The sequence below is a fragment of the Hyla sarda genome, unplaced genomic scaffold (genome assembly GCF_029499605.1).
Source record: "Hyla sarda isolate aHylSar1 unplaced genomic scaffold, aHylSar1.hap1 scaffold_1572, whole genome shotgun sequence".
NCBI lineage: Eukaryota > Metazoa > Chordata > Amphibia > Anura > Hylidae > Hyla > Hyla sarda.
The window spans coordinates 1575-17834 of NW_026608209.1; the positions used below are offsets into that span (position 1 = coordinate 1575).

A 16260-nucleotide genomic window follows, 5' to 3' on the forward strand; every position below is an offset into this window, starting at 1 on the left:
ATTTGTGATGTCACCTAGAACCTTCACAGCAGCGACAGCTTTATGAGGAGCATCAGCACTGCTCTGCCTGAGCAGAACCATCACCGCCATAGGTTGTCAAATAACCCGGATTTAACCCACACAGGTAAGTCCAATGGGGTGCAGGCATGTCCTCTATGCTTACAGCTTCCCGTGGGTGTTGGTTTGATACCGTTTGGGGACAGCCAAGGAGGCATCTGCAGGCAACAAAGGTAGGTGTGTGCTTGTGTGTGTGTTTCCTATGCAGATCCTAAGCCCAGTGTCACATGCAAGTAGGAGGAGTAAGAAGGGTTCCTGGCAAATCCGGGTTATGGATTGCATTTAAAAAGGCCCCGTGGGAGTGCAATGGGCCCCTGTCTTGCTGCTTAGCAATAATGGTATGGGTTTAGGTTCTGCTGTGTGTACTGGTGGTTGACTGCCCCCCAGCCCAGAGTGTGCATGGAAAATTGTCTGGCAGCCTCCCTGACAGCAAGCAGTGATAGTGCCCATGAAGGGGACCTTGTTGGGCCCGCCCCTTTCACGGTTATCGCTTCTCGGCCTTTTGGCTAAGATCAAGTGTAGTATCTGTTCTTATCAGTTTAATATCTGATACGTCCCCTATCTGGGGACCATATATTAAATGGATTTTTGAGAACGGGGGCCGATTTCGAAGCTTGCTTCCGTCGCCCTATGCATTGACCCGATATGGCAGTATCTTCGGGTACAGTGCACCACCCCCTTACAGGGTTAAAAAGAAAGATTCCTACTTTCATTGCTACCTGCTTGCTGGCTAGCCAGCTAGCCAGCCCTGTGGGCCTTGCTGCTGCTGCAGCCAATAAACAAAAGGTGGTGCTGCTGCTGCTTCTGCTGCTTCTGCTTCTGCTTGTGTCTGGCCCCTGTTGGAGCGTCCAGGCACAGGACTTCTGCTGCTGCTGACTAAATGGCCTCCTTAATTGGATCATTTGAGTAGCCAGCACACCTGTGCAGGTAGGGCATGACATGATAGGCAGCTGCCTTGATAGCGGGTGGGTGCTGAATGTTCCTAATTGACAAAATAAGATTAATGCTTATGAAGAAATATAAAATCTCATCCCTTCCCCAATATCGCGCCACACCCCTACCCCTTAATTCCCTGGTTGAACGTGATGGACATATGTCTTTTTTCGACCGTACTAACTATGTAACTATGTAACATAACATGGGGGGGGGGGGGTCTCCTGGCTGTTCACACAGGTGTGTCATTGCTGTACATTGACCATGCATTGCTTCTGTGGTATTGCAAAGGCAAAGACAAATGCTTCCAGCCATCCATTGCACTAATGGATTGGTCATCAGCTGGCTGTCTATGTCCCGCATCAATATAGACCAAAGTACAGAGGGTTAGGCTATGCTATTGTGCACCTACCTGATGCATCAGAAGGTGCGAGGCCCTTGCTAAATTCTGTGCACAGACTTTGAGATCTATGCTTTAGACTGTATCTAAACCTGCTCCAACATGGACTGACATTCTGGCCTACTTTCAGCCGATGCGACTTGTCTGTCGCTGAACAGTCGCTTTTTATGTATTCAGCACCTATGTATAATGTTGTAAAAATGCTCTAGAAGCTAAAGTCGCAGAAATGTCACACATATTTGGCCTGCAACTTTCTGTGCGACAAATTCAGACAGGAAAAATCAGTATAAATCCTTAGAAAATTATCCCCCAGTGTCTCCATCTGCTGGCGGTATTGAATAAGCATTGCTGCACTGATGGGGTATGCATTAGACGAAAAAAAAGAAGAAAAAGAAGAATAATACGCCCAGAAAAGAGGCGAAAAGGAGAAAAACGTAAAAAAACGTGAAAAAAAAGTAAGAGGAAGAGAAGGGAAAAAAAGGTGGAAATGGGTTTAAAAGTGATTTCGGCGGAGAAATATATATATATATATATATATATATATATATATATATATATATATATATATGCGCACACACACACATAGATATAAACGTATTCTCCGTTGAGATATTGCAGCCGCTGCTGTGTCCAGGCCCAGGAGCCTTAGCACTGTGCTGTGATGTCACTCAATACCACTGACATCACTAGGTGTAAACAACATCTCTCCTTTGCTGTGTATGTGACTATGGAGCTGTTTGGTGATGTCGTCTATTACGGCCTTCATAGAAGCAACAGGAGATTGTTGCATCCATCTTGAACCCTCAGAACTACAGTGCTATGATGTCACTCACTTCCACAGGCCTTGCAGAGTGTAAACAACAACAACCCAGCTTTGTTGTGTATGTAACCAAAGGGATTTGTGATGTCACCTAGAACCTTCACAGCAGCGACAGCTTTATGAGGAGCATCAGCACTGCTCTGCCTGAGCAGAACCATCACCGCCATAGGTTGTCAAATAACCCGGATTTAACCCACACAGGTAAGTCCAATGGGGTGCAGGCATGTCCTCTATGCTTACAGCTTCCCGTGGGTGTTGGTTTGATACCGTTTGGGGACAGCCAAGGAGGCATCTGCAGGCAACAAAGGTAGGTGTGTGCTTGTGTGTGTGTTTCCTATGCAGATCCTAAGCCCAGTGTCACATGCAAGTAGGAGGAGTAAGAAGGGTTCCTGGCAAATCCGGGTTATGGATTGCATTTAAAAAGGCCCCGTGGGAGTGCAATGGGCCCCTGTCTTGCTGCTTAGCAATAATGGTATGGGTTTAGGTTCTGCTGTGTGTACTGGTGGTTGACTGCCCCCCAGCCCAGAGTGTGCATGGAAAATTGTCTGGCAGCCTCCCTGACAGCAAGCAGTGATAGTGCCCATGAAGGGGACCTTGTTGGGCCCGCCCCTTTCACGGTTATCGCTTCTCGGCCTTTTGGCTAAGATCAAGTGTAGTATCTGTTCTTATCAGTTTAATATCTGATACGTCCCCTATCTGGGGACCATATATTAAATGGATTTTTGAGAACGGGGGCCGATTTCGAAGCTTGCTTCCGTCGCCCTATGCATTGACCTGATATGGCAGTATCTTCGGGTACAGTGCACCACCCCCTTACAGGGTTAAAAAGAAAGATTCCTACTTTCATTGCTACCTGCTTGCTGGCTAGCCAGCTAGCCAGCCCTGTGGGCCTTGCTGCTGCTGCAGCCAATAAACAAAAGGTGGTGCTGCTGCTGCTTCTGCTGCTTCTGCTTCTGCTTGTGTCTGGCCCCTGTTGGAGCGTCCAGGCACAGGACTTCTGCTGCTGCTGACTAAATGGCCTCCTTAATTGGATCATTTGAGTAGCCAGCACACCTGTGCAGGTAGGGCATGACATGATAGGCAGCTGCCTTGATAGCGGGTGGGTGCTGAATGTTCCTAATTGACAAAATAAGATTAATGCTTATGAAGAAATATAAAATCTCATCCCTTCCCCAATATCGCGCCACACCCCTACCCCTTAATTCCCTGGTTGAACGTGATGGACATATGTCTTTTTTCGACCGTACTAACTATGTAACTATGTAACATAACATGGGGGGGGGGGTCTCCTGGCTGTTCACACAGGTGTGTCATTGCTGTACATTGACCATGCATTGCTTCTGTGGTATTGCAAAGGCAAAGACAAATGCTTCCAGCCATCCATTGCACTAATGGATTGGTCATCAGCTGGCTGTCTATGTCCCGCATCAATATAGACCAAAGTACAGAGGGTTAGGCTATGCTATTGTGCACCTACCTGATGCATCAGAAGGTGCGAGGCCCTTGCTAAATTCTGTGCACAGACTTTGAGATCTATGCTTTAGACTGTATCTAAACCTGCTCCAACATGGACTGACATTCTGGCCTACTTTCAGCCGATGCGACTTGTCTGTCGCTGAACAGTCGCTTTTTATGTATTCAGCACCTATGTATAATGTTGTAAAAATGCTCTAGAAGCTAAAGTCGCAGAAATGTCACACATATTTGGCCTGCAACTTTCTGTGCGACAAATTCAGACAGGAAAAATCAGTATAAATCCTTAGAAAATTATCCCCCAGTGTCTCCATCTGCTGGCGGTATTGAATAAGCATTGCTGCACTGATGGGGTATGCATTAGACGAAAAAAAAGAAGAAAAAGAAGAATAATACGCCCAGAAAAGAGGCGAAAAGGAGAAAAACGTAAAAAAACGTGAAAAAAAAGTAAGAGGAAGAGAAGGGAAAAAAAGGTGGAAATGGGTTTAAAAGTGATTTCGGCGGAGAAATATATATATATATATATATATATATATATATATATATATATGCGCACACACACACATAGATATAAACGTATTCTCCGTTGAGATATTGCAGCCGCTGCTGTGTCCAGGCCCAGGAGCCTTAGCACTGTGCTGTGATGTCACTCAATACCACTGACATCACTAGGTGTAAACAACATCTCTCCTTTGCTGTGTATGTGACTATGGAGCTGTTTGGTGATGTCGTCTATTACGGCCTTCATAGAAGCAACAGGAGATTGTTGCATCCATCTTGAACCCTCAGAACTACAGTGCTATGATGTCACTCACTTCCACAGGCCTTGCAGAGTGTAAACAACAACAACCCAGCTTTGTTGTGTATGTAACCAAAGGGATTTGTGATGTCACCTAGAACCTTCACAGCAGCGACAGCTTTATGAGGAGCATCAGCACTGCTCTGCCTGAGCAGAACCATCACCGCCATAGGTTGTCAAATAACCCGGATTTAACCCACACAGGTAAGTCCAATGGGGTGCAGGCATGTCCTCTATGCTTACAGCTTCCCGTGGGTGTTGGTTTGATACCGTTTGGGGACAGCCAAGGAGGCATCTGCAGGCAACAAAGGTAGGTGTGTGCTTGTGTGTGTGTTTCCTATGCAGATCCTAAGCCCAGTGTCACATGCAAGTAGGAGGAGTAAGAAGGGTTCCTGGCAAATCCGGGTTATGGATTGCATTTAAAAAGGCCCCGTGGGAGTGCAATGGGCCCCTGTCTTGCTGCTTAGCAATAATGGTATGGGTTTAGGTTCTGCTGTGTGTACTGGTGGTTGACTGCCCCCCAGCCCAGAGTGTGCATGGAAAATTGTCTGGCAGCCTCCCTGACAGCAAGCAGTGATAGTGCCCATGAAGGGGACCTTGTTGGGCCCGCCCCTTTCACGGTTATCGCTTCTCGGCCTTTTGGCTAAGATCAAGTGTAGTATCTGTTCTTATCAGTTTAATATCTGATACGTCCCCTATCTGGGGACCATATATTAAATGGATTTTTGAGAACGGGGGCCGATTTCGAAGCTTGCTTCCGTCGCCCTATGCATTGACCCGATATGGCAGTATCTTCGGGTACAGTGCACCACCCCCTTACAGGGTTAAAAAGAAAGATTCCTACTTTCATTGCTACCTGCTTGCTGGCTAGCCAGCTAGCCAGCCCTGTGGGCCTTGCTGCTGCTGCTGCAGCCAATAAACAAAAGGTGGTGCTGCTGCTGCTTCTGCTGCTTCTGCTTGTGTCTGGCCCCTGTTGGAGCGTCCAGGCACAGGACTTCTGCTGCTGCTGACTAAATGGCCTCCTTAATTGGATCATTTGAGTAGCCAGCACACCTGTGCAGGTAGGGCATGACATGATAGGCAGCTGCCTTGATAGCGGGTGGGTGCTGAATGTTCCTAATTGACAAAATAAGATTAATGCTTATGAAGAAATATAAAATCTCATCCCTTCCCCAATATCGCGCCACACCCCTACCCCTTAATTCCCTGGTTGAACGTGATGGACATATGTCTTTTTTCGACCGTACTAACTATGTAACTATGTAACATAACATGGGGGGGGGGGGGTCTCCTGGCTGTTCACACAGGTGTGTCATTGCTGTACATTGACCATGCATTGCTTCTGTGGTATTGCAAAGGCAAAGACAAATGCTTCCAGCCATCCATTGCACTAATGGATTGGTCATCAGCTGGCTGTCTATGTCCCGCATCAATATAGACCAAAGTACAGAGGGTTAGGCTATGCTATTGTGCACCTACCTGATGCATCAGAAGGTGCGAGGCCCTTGCTAAATTCTGTGCACAGACTTTGAGATCTATGCTTTAGACTGTATCTAAACCTGCTCCAACATGGACTGACATTCTGGCCTACTTTCAGCCGATGCGACTTGTCTGTCGCTGAACAGTCGCTTTTTATGTATTCAGCACCTATGTATAATGTTGTAAAAATGCTCTAGAAGCTAAAGTCGCAGAAATGTCACACATATTTGGCCTGCAACTTTCTGTGCGACAAATTCAGACAGGAAAAATCAGTATAAATCCTTAGAAAATTATCCCCCAGTGTCTCCATCTGCTGGCGGTATTGAATAAGCATTGCTGCACTGATGGGGTATGCATTAGACGAAAAAAAAGAAGAAAAAGAAGAATAATACGCCCAGAAAAGAGGCGAAAAGGAGAAAAACGTAAAAAAACGTGAAAAAAAAGTAAGAGGAAGAGAAGGGAAAAAAAGGTGGAAATGGGTTTAAAAGTGATTTCGGCGGAGAATATATATATATATATATATATATATATATATATATATATATGCGCACACACACACATAGATATAAACGTATTCTCCGTTGAGATATTGCAGCCGCTGCTGTGTCCAGGCCCAGGAGCCTTAGCACTGTGCTGTGATGTCACTCAATACCACTGACATCACTAGGTGTAAACAACATCTCTCCTTTGCTGTGTATGTGACTATGGAGCTGTTTGGTGATGTCGTCTATTACGGCCTTCATAGAAGCAACAGGAGATTGTTGCATCCATCTTGAACCCTCAGAACTACAGTGCTATGATGTCACTCACTTCCACAGGCCTTGCAGAGTGTAAACAACAACAACCCAGCTTTGTTGTGTATGTAACCAAAGGGATTTGTGATGTCACCTAGAACCTTCACAGCAGCGACAGCTTTATGAGGAGCATCAGCACTGCTCTGCCTGAGCAGAACCATCACCGCCATAGGTTGTCAAATAACCCGGATTTAACCCACACAGGTAAGTCCAATGGGGTGCAGGCATGTCCTCTATGCTTACAGCTTCCCGTGGGTGTTGGTTTGATACCGTTTGGGGACAGCCAAGGAGGCATCTGCAGGCAACAAAGGTAGGTGTGTGCTTGTGTGTGTGTTTCCTATGCAGATCCTAAGCCCAGTGTCACATGCAAGTAGGAGGAGTAAGAAGGGTTCCTGGCAAATCCGGGTTATGGATTGCATTTAAAAAGGCCCCGTGGGAGTGCAATGGGCCCCTGTCTTGCTGCTTAGCAATAATGGTATGGGTTTAGGTTCTGCTGTGTGTACTGGTGGTTGACTGCCCCCCAGCCCAGAGTGTGCATGGAAAATTGTCTGGCAGCCTCCCTGACAGCAAGCAGTGATAGTGCCCATGAAGGGGACCTTGTTGGGCCCGCCCCTTTCACGGTTATCGCTTCTCGGCCTTTTGGCTAAGATCAAGTGTAGTATCTGTTCTTATCAGTTTAATATCTGATACGTCCCCTATCTGGGGACCATATATTAAATGGATTTTTGAGAACGGGGGCCGATTTCGAAGCTTGCTTCCGTCGCCCTATGCATTGACCCGATATGGCAGTATCTTCGGGTACAGTGCACCACCCCCTTACAGGGTTAAAAAGAAAGATTCCTACTTTCATTGCTACCTGCTTGCTGGCTAGCCAGCTAGCCAGCCCTGTGGGCCTTGCTGCTGCTGCTGCAGCCAATAAACAAAAGGTGGTGCTGCTGCTGCTTCTGCTGCTTCTGCTTCTGCTTGTGTCTGGCCCCTGTTGGAGCGTCCAGGCACAGGACTTCTGCTGCTGCTGACTAAATGGCCTCCTTAATTGGATCATTTGAGTAGCCAGCACACCTGTGCAGGTAGGGCATGACATGATAGGCAGCTGCCTTGATAGCGGGTGGGTGCTGAATGTTCCTAATTGACAAAATAAGATTAATGCTTATGAAGAAATATAAAATCTCATCCCTTCCCCAATATCGCGCCACACCCCTACCCCTTAATTCCCTGGTTGAACGTGATGGACATATGTCTTTTTTCGACCGTACTAACTATGTAACTATGTAACATAACATGGGGGGGGGGGTCTCCTGGCTGTTCACACAGGTGTGTCATTGCTGTACATTGACCATGCATTGCTTCTGTGGTATTGCAAAGGCAAAGACAAATGCTTCCAGCCATCCATTGCACTAATGGATTGGTCATCAGCTGGCTGTCTATGTCCCGCATCAATATAGACCAAAGTACAGAGGGTTAGGCTATGCTATTGTGCACCTACCTGATGCATCAGAAGGTGCGAGGCCCTTGCTAAATTCTGTGCACAGACTTTGAGATCTATGCTTTAGACTGTATCTAAACCTGCTCCAACATGGACTGACATTCTGGCCTACTTTCAGCCGATGCGACTTGTCTGTCGCTGAACAGTCGCTTTTTATGTATTCAGCACCTATGTATAATGTTGTAAAAATGCTCTAGAAGCTAAAGTCGCAGAAATGTCACACATATTTGGCCTGCAACTTTCTGTGCGACAAATTCAGACAGGAAAAATCAGTATAAATCCTTAGAAAATTATCCCCCAGTGTCTCCATCTGCTGGCGGTATTGAATAAGCATTGCTGCACTGATGGGGTATGCATTAGACGAAAAAAAAGAAGAAAAAGAAGAATAATACGCCCAGAAAAGAGGCGAAAAGGAGAAAAACGTAAAAAAACGTGAAAAAAAAGTAGGAGGAAGAGAAGGGAAAAAAAGGTGGAAATGGGTTTAAAAGTGATTTCGGCGGAGAAATATATATATATATATATATATATATATATATATATATATATGCGCACACACACACATAGATATAAACGTATTCTCCGTTGAGATATTGCAGCCGCTGCTGTGTCCAGGCCCAGGAGCCTTAGCACTGTGCTGTGATGTCACTCAATACCACTGACATCACTAGGTGTAAACAACATCTCTCCTTTGCTGTGTATGTGACTATGGAGCTGTTTGGTGATGTCGTCTATTACGGCCTTCATAGAAGCAACAGGAGATTGTTGCATCCATCTTGAACCCTCAGAACTACAGTGCTATGATGTCACTCACTTCCACAGGCCTTGCAGAGTGTAAACAACAACAACCCAGCTTTGTTGTGTATGTAACCAAAGGGATTTGTGATGTCACCTAGAACCTTCACAGCAGCGACAGCTTTATGAGGAGCATCAGCACTGCTCTGCCTGAGCAGAACCATCACCGCCATAGGTTGTCAAATAACCCGGATTTAACCCACACAGGTAAGTCCAATGGGGTGCAGGCATGTCCTCTATGCTTACAGCTTCCCGTGGGTGTTGGTTTGATACCGTTTGGGGACAGCCAAGGAGGCATCTGCAGGCAACAAAGGTAGGTGTGTGCTTGTGTGTGTGTTTCCTATGCAGATCCTAAGCCCAGTGTCACATGCAAGTAGGAGGAGTAAGAAGGGTTCCTGGCAAATCCGGGTTATGGATTGCATTTAAAAAGGCCCCGTGGGAGTGCAATGGGCCCCTGTCTTGCTGCTTAGCAATAATGGTATGGGTTTAGGTTCTGCTGTGTGTACTGGTGGTTGACTGCCCCCCAGCCCAGAGTGTGCATGGAAAATTGTCTGGCAGCCTCCCTGACAGCAAGCAGTGATAGTGCCCATGAAGGGGACCTTGTTGGGCCCGCCCCTTTCACGGTTATCGCTTCTCGGCCTTTTGGCTAAGATCAAGTGTAGTATCTGTTCTTATCAGTTTAATATCTGATACGTCCCCTATCTGGGGACCATATATTAAATGGATTTTTGAGAACGGGGGCCGATTTCGAAGCTTGCTTCCGTCGCCCTATGCATTGACCCGATATGGCAGTATCTTCGGGTACAGTGCACCACCCCCTTACAGGGTTAAAAAGAAAGATTCCTACTTTCATTGCTACCTGCTTGCTGGCTAGCCAGCTAGCCAGCCCTGTGGGCCTTGCTGCTGCTGCAGCCAATAAACAAAAGGTGGTGCTGCTGCTGCTTCTGCTGCTTCTGCTTCTGCTTGTGTCTGGCCCCTGTTGGAGCGTCCAGGCACAGGACTTCTGCTGCTGCTGACTAAATGGCCTCCTTAATTGGATCATTTGAGTAGCCAGCACACCTGTGCAGGTAGGGCATGACATGATAGGCAGCTGCCTTGATAGCGGGTGGGTGCTGAATGTTCCTAATTGACAAAATAAGATTAATGCTTATGAAGAAATATAAAATCTCATCCCTTCCCCAATATCGCGCCACACCCCTACCCCTTAATTCCCTGGTTGAACGTGATGGACATATGTCTTTTTTCGACCGTACTAACTATGTAACTATGTAACATAACATGGGGGGGGGGGGGTCTCCTGGCTGTTCACACAGGTGTGTCATTGCTGTACATTGACCATGCATTGCTTCTGTGGTATTGCAAAGGCAAAGACAAATGCTTCCAGCCATCCATTGCACTAATGGATTGGTCATCAGCTGGCTGTCTATGTCCCGCATCAATATAGACCAAAGTACAGAGGGTTAGGCTATGCTATTGTGCACCTACCTGATGCATCAGAAGGTGCGAGGCCCTTGCTAAATTCTGTGCACAGACTTTGAGATCTATGCTTTAGACTGTATCTAAACCTGCTCCAACATGGACTGACATTCTGGCCTACTTTCAGCCGATGCGACTTGTCTGTCGCTGAACAGTCGCTTTTTATGTATTCAGCACCTATGTATAATGTTGTAAAAATGCTCTAGAAGCTAAAGTCGCAGAAATGTCACACATATTTGGCCTGCAACTTTCTGTGCGACAAATTCAGACAGGAAAAATCAGTATAAATCCTTAGAAAATTATCCCCCAGTGTCTCCATCTGCTGGCGGTATTGAATAAGCATTGCTGCACTGATGGGGTATGCATTAGACGAAAAAAAAGAAGAAAAAGAAGAATAATACGCCCAGAAAAGAGGCGAAAAGGAGAAAAACGTAAAAAAACGTGAAAAAAAAGTAAGAGGAAGAGAAGGGAAAAAAAGGTGGAAATGGGTTTAAAAGTGATTTCGGCGGAGATATATATATATATATATATATATATATATATATATATATATATATATGCGCACACACACACATAGATATAAACGTATTCTCCGTTGAGATATTGCAGCCGCTGCTGTGTCCAGGCCCAGGAGCCTTAGCACTGTGCTGTGATGTCACTCAATACCACTGACATCACTAGGTGTAAACAACATCTCTCCTTTGCTGTGTATGTGACTATGGAGCTGTTTGGTGATGTCGTCTATTACGGCCTTCATAGAAGCAACAGGAGATTGTTGCATCCATCTTGAACCCTCAGAACTACAGTGCTATGATGTCACTCACTTCCACAGGCCTTGCAGAGTGTAAACAACAACAACCCAGCTTTGTTGTGTATGTAACCAAAGGGATTTGTGATGTCACCTAGAACCTTCACAGCAGCGACAGCTTTATGAGGAGCATCAGCACTGCTCTGCCTGAGCAGAACCATCACCGCCATAGGTTGTCAAATAACCCGGATTTAACCCACACAGGTAAGTCCAATGGGGTGCAGGCATGTCCTCTATGCTTACAGCTTCCCGTGGGTGTTGGTTTGATACCGTTTGGGGACAGCCAAGGAGGCATCTGCAGGCAACAAAGGTAGGTGTGTGCTTGTGTGTGTGTTTCCTATGCAGATCCTAAGCCCAGTGTCACATGCAAGTAGGAGGAGTAAGAAGGGTTCCTGGCAAATCCGGGTTATGGATTGCATTTAAAAAGGCCCCGTGGGAGTGCAATGGGCCCCTGTCTTGCTGCTTAGCAATAATGGTATGGGTTTAGGTTCTGCTGTGTGTACTGGTGGTTGACTGCCCCCCAGCCCAGAGTGTGCATGGAAAATTGTCTGGCAGCCTCCCTGACAGCAAGCAGTGATAGTGCCCATGAAGGGGACCTTGTTGGGCCCGCCCCTTTCACGGTTATCGCTTCTCGGCCTTTTGGCTAAGATCAAGTGTAGTATCTGTTCTTATCAGTTTAATATCTGATACGTCCCCTATCTGGGGACCATATATTAAATGGATTTTTGAGAACGGGGGCCGATTTCGAAGCTTGCTTCCGTCGCCCTATGCATTGACCCGATATGGCAGTATCTTCGGGTACAGTGCACCACCCCCTTACAGGGTTAAAAAGAAAGATTCCTACTTTCATTGCTACCTGCTTGCTGGCTAGCCAGCTAGCCAGCCCTGTGGGCCTTGCTGCTGCTGCAGCCAATAAACAAAAGGTGGTGCTTCTGCTGCTTCTGCTTCTGCTTGTGTCTGGCCCCTGTTGGAGCGTCCAGGCACAGGACTTCTGCTGCTGCTGACTAAATGGCCTCCTTAATTGGATCATTTGAGTAGCCAGCACACCTGTGCAGGTAGGGCATGACATGATAGGCAGCTGCCTTGATAGCGGGTGGGTGCTGAATGTTCCTAATTGACAAAATAAGATTAATGCTTATGAAGAAATATAAAATCTCATCCCTTCCCCAATATCGCGCCACACCCCTACCCCTTAATTCCCTGGTTGAACGTGATGGACATATGTCTTTTTTCGACCGTACTAACTATGTAACTATGTAACATAACATGGGGGGGGGGGGGTCTCCTGGCTGTTCACACAGGTGTGTCATTGCTGTACATTGACCATGCATTGCTTCTGTGGTATTGCAAAGGCAAAGACAAATGCTTCCAGCCATCCATTGCACTAATGGATTGGTCATCAGCTGGCTGTCTATGTCCCGCATCAATATAGACCAAAGTACAGAGGGTTAGGCTATGCTATTGTGCACCTACCTGATGCATCAGAAGGTGCGAGGCCCTTGCTAAATTCTGTGCACAGACTTTGAGATCTATGCTTTAGACTGTATCTAAACCTGCTCCAACATGGACTGACATTCTGGCCTACTTTCAGCCGATGCGACTTGTCTGTCGCTGAACAGTCGCTTTTTATGTATTCAGCACCTATGTATAATGTTGTAAAAATGCTCTAGAAGCTAAAGTCGCAGAAATGTCACACATATTTGGCCTGCAACTTTCTGTGCGACAAATTCAGACAGGAAAAATCAGTATAAATCCTTAGAAAATTATCCCCCAGTGTCTCCATCTGCTGGCGGTATTGAATAAGCATTGCTGCACTGATGGGGTATGCATTAGACGAAAAAAAAGAAGAAAAAGAAGAATAATACGCCCAGAAAAGAGGCGAAAAGGAGAAAAACGTAAAAAAACGTGAAAAAAAAGTAAGAGGAAGAGAAGGGAAAAAAAGGTGGAAATGGGTTTAAAAGTGATTTCGGCGGAGATATATATATATATATATATATATATATATATATATATATATATGCGCACACACACACATAGATATAAACGTATTCTCCGTTGAGATATTGCAGCCGCTGCTGTGTCCAGGCCCAGGAGCCTTAGCACTGTGCTGTGATGTCACTCAATACCACTGACATCACTAGGTGTAAACAACATCTCTCCTTTGCTGTGTATGTGACTATGGAGCTGTTTGGTGATGTCGTCTATTACGGCCTTCATAGAAGCAACAGGAGATTGTTGCATCCATCTTGAACCCTCAGAACTACAGTGCTATGATGTCACTCACTTCCACAGGCCTTGCAGAGTGTAAACAACAACAACCCAGCTTTGTTGTGTATGTAACCAAAGGGATTTGTGATGTCACCTAGAACCTTCACAGCAGCGACAGCTTTATGAGGAGCATCAGCACTGCTCTGCCTGAGCAGAACCATCACCGCCATAGGTTGTCAAATAACCCGGATTTAACCCACACAGGTAAGTCCAATGGGGTGCAGGCATGTCCTCTATGCTTACAGCTTCCCGTGGGTGTTGGTTTGATACCGTTTGGGGACAGCCAAGGAGGCATCTGCAGGCAACAAAGGTAGGTGTGTGCTTGTGTGTGTGTTTCCTATGCAGATCCTAAGCCCAGTGTCACATGCAAGTAGGAGGAGTAAGAAGGGTTCCTGGCAAATCCGGGTTATGGATTGCATTTAAAAAGGCCCCGTGGGAGTGCAATGGGCCCCTGTCTTGCTGCTTAGCAATAATGGTATGGGTTTAGGTTCTGCTGTGTGTACTGGTGGTTGACTGCCCCCCAGCCCAGAGTGTGCATGGAAAATTGTCTGGCAGCCTCCCTGACAGCAAGCAGTGATAGTGCCCATGAAGGGGACCTTGTTGGGCCCGCCCCTTTCACGGTTATCGCTTCTCGGCCTTTTGGCTAAGATCAAGTGTAGTATCTGTTCTTATCAGTTTAATATCTGATACGTCCCCTATCTGGGGACCATATATTAAATGGATTTTTGAGAACGGGGGCCGATTTCGAAGCTTGCTTCCGTCGCCCTATGCATTGACCCGATATGGCAGTATCTTCGGGTACAGTGCACCACCCCCTTACAGGGTTAAAAAGAAAGATTCCTACTTTCATTGCTACCTGCTTGCTGGCTAGCCAGCTAGCCAGCCCTGTGGGCCTTGCTGCTGCTGCAGCCAATAAACAAAAGGTGGTGCTGCTGCTGCTTCTGCTGCTTCTGCTTCTGCTTGTGTCTGGCCCCTGTTGGAGCGTCCAGGCACAGGACTTCTGCTGCTGCTGACTAAATGGCCTCCTTAATTGGATCATTTGAGTAGCCAGCACACCTGTGCAGGTAGGGCATGACATGATAGGCAGCTGCCTTGATAGCGGGTGGGTGCTGAATGTTCCTAATTGACAAAATAAGATTAATGCTTATGAAGAAATATAAAATCTCATCCCTTCCCCAATATCGCGCCACACCCCTACCCCTTAATTCCCTGGTTGAACGTGATGGACATATGTCTTTTTTCGACCGTACTAACTATGTAACTATGTAACATAACATGGGGGGGGGGGGTCTCCTGGCTGTTCACACAGGTGTGTCATTGCTGTACATTGACCATGCATTGCTTCTGTGGTATTGCAAAGGCAAAGACAAATGCTTCCAGCCATCCATTGCACTAATGGATTGGTCATCAGCTGGCTGTCTATGTCCCGCATCAATATAGACCAAAGTACAGAGGGTTAGGCTATGCTATTGTGCACCTACCTGATGCATCAGAAGGTGCGAGGCCCTTGCTAAATTCTGTGCACAGACTTTGAGATCTATGCTTTAGACTGTATCTAAACCTGCTCCAACATGGACTGACATTCTGGCCTACTTTCAGCCGATGCGACTTGTCTGTCGCTGAACAGTCGCTTTTTATGTATTCAGCACCTATGTATAATGTTGTAAAAATGCTCTAGAAGCTAAAGTCGCAGAAATGTCACACATATTTGGCCTGCAACTTTCTGTGCGACAAATTCAGACAGGAAAAATCAGTATAAATCCTTAGAAAATTATCCCCCAGTGTCTCCATCTGCTGGCGGTATTGAATAAGCATTGCTGCACTGATGGGGTATGCATTAGACGAAAAAAAAGAAGAAAAAGAAGAATAATACGCCCAGAAAAGAGGCGAAAAGGAGAAAAACGTAAAAAAACGTGAAAAAAAAGTAAGAGGAAGAGAAGGGAAAAAAAGGTGGAAATGGGTTTAAAAGTGATTTCGGCGGAGAAATATATATATATATATATATATATATATATATATATATATATATATGCGCACACACACACATAGATATAAACGTATTCTCCGTTGAGATATTGCAGCCGCTGCTGTGTCCAGGCCCAGGAGCCTTAGCACTGTGCTGTGATGTCACTCAATACCACTGACATCACTAGGTGTAAACAACATCTCTCCTTTGCTGTGTATGTGACTATGGAGCTGTTTGGTGATGTCGTCTATTACGGCCTTCATAGAAGCAACAGGAGATTGTTGCATCCATCTTGAACCCTCAGAACTACAGTGCTATGATGTCACTCACTTCCACAGGCCTTGCAGAGTGTAAACAACAACAACCCAGCTTTGTTGTGTATGTAACCAAAGGGATTTGTGATGTCACCTAGAACCTTCACAGCAGCGACAGCTTTATGAGGAGCATCAGCACTGCTCTGCCTGAGCAGAACCATCACCGCCATAGGTTGTCAAATAACCCGGATTTAACCCACACAGGTAAGTCCAATGGGGTGCAGGCATGTCCTCTATGCTTACAGCTTCCCGTGGGTGTTGGTTTGATACCGTTTGGGGACAGCCAAGGAGGCATCTGCAGGCAACAAAGGTAGGTGTGTGCTTGTGTGTGTGTTTCCTATGCAGATCCTAAGCCCAGTGTCACATGCAAGTAGGAGGAGTAAGAAGGGTTCCCCTGG

General features: G+C 46.2%; 7 non-coding genes across 7 annotated transcripts; all 7 read left to right on the top strand.

Moving 5' to 3' along the window:
• The first annotated feature begins 543 nt into the window (after positions 1–543).
• LOC130310492 (U2 spliceosomal RNA) lies at positions 544–734 on the top strand. The gene has a single exon (XR_008859004.1). It is a non-coding gene; the product is annotated as a U2 spliceosomal RNA (small nuclear RNA).
• Positions 735–2830: 2096 nt separating this feature from the next.
• LOC130310527 (U2 spliceosomal RNA) lies at positions 2831–3021 on the top strand. The gene has a single exon (XR_008859038.1). It is a non-coding gene; the product is annotated as a U2 spliceosomal RNA (small nuclear RNA).
• A 2084-nt stretch (positions 3022–5105) lies between these two features.
• LOC130310504 (U2 spliceosomal RNA) lies at positions 5106–5296 on the top strand. The gene has a single exon (XR_008859015.1). It is a non-coding gene; the product is annotated as a U2 spliceosomal RNA (small nuclear RNA).
• Positions 5297–7378: 2082 nt separating this feature from the next.
• LOC130310516 (U2 spliceosomal RNA) lies at positions 7379–7569 on the top strand. Its single transcript, XR_008859027.1, has one exon. It is a non-coding gene; the product is annotated as a U2 spliceosomal RNA (small nuclear RNA).
• A 2087-nt stretch (positions 7570–9656) lies between these two features.
• LOC130310528 (U2 spliceosomal RNA) lies at positions 9657–9847 on the top strand. Its single transcript, XR_008859039.1, has one exon. It is a non-coding gene; the product is annotated as a U2 spliceosomal RNA (small nuclear RNA).
• Positions 9848–11937: 2090 nt separating this feature from the next.
• LOC130310530 (U2 spliceosomal RNA) lies at positions 11938–12128 on the top strand. The gene has a single exon (XR_008859040.1). It is a non-coding gene; the product is annotated as a U2 spliceosomal RNA (small nuclear RNA).
• Positions 12129–14205: 2077 nt separating this feature from the next.
• On the top strand, positions 14206–14396 carry LOC130310493 (U2 spliceosomal RNA). Its single transcript, XR_008859005.1, has one exon. It is a non-coding gene; the product is annotated as a U2 spliceosomal RNA (small nuclear RNA).
• The last annotated feature ends 1864 nt before the right edge of the window (positions 14397–16260 follow it).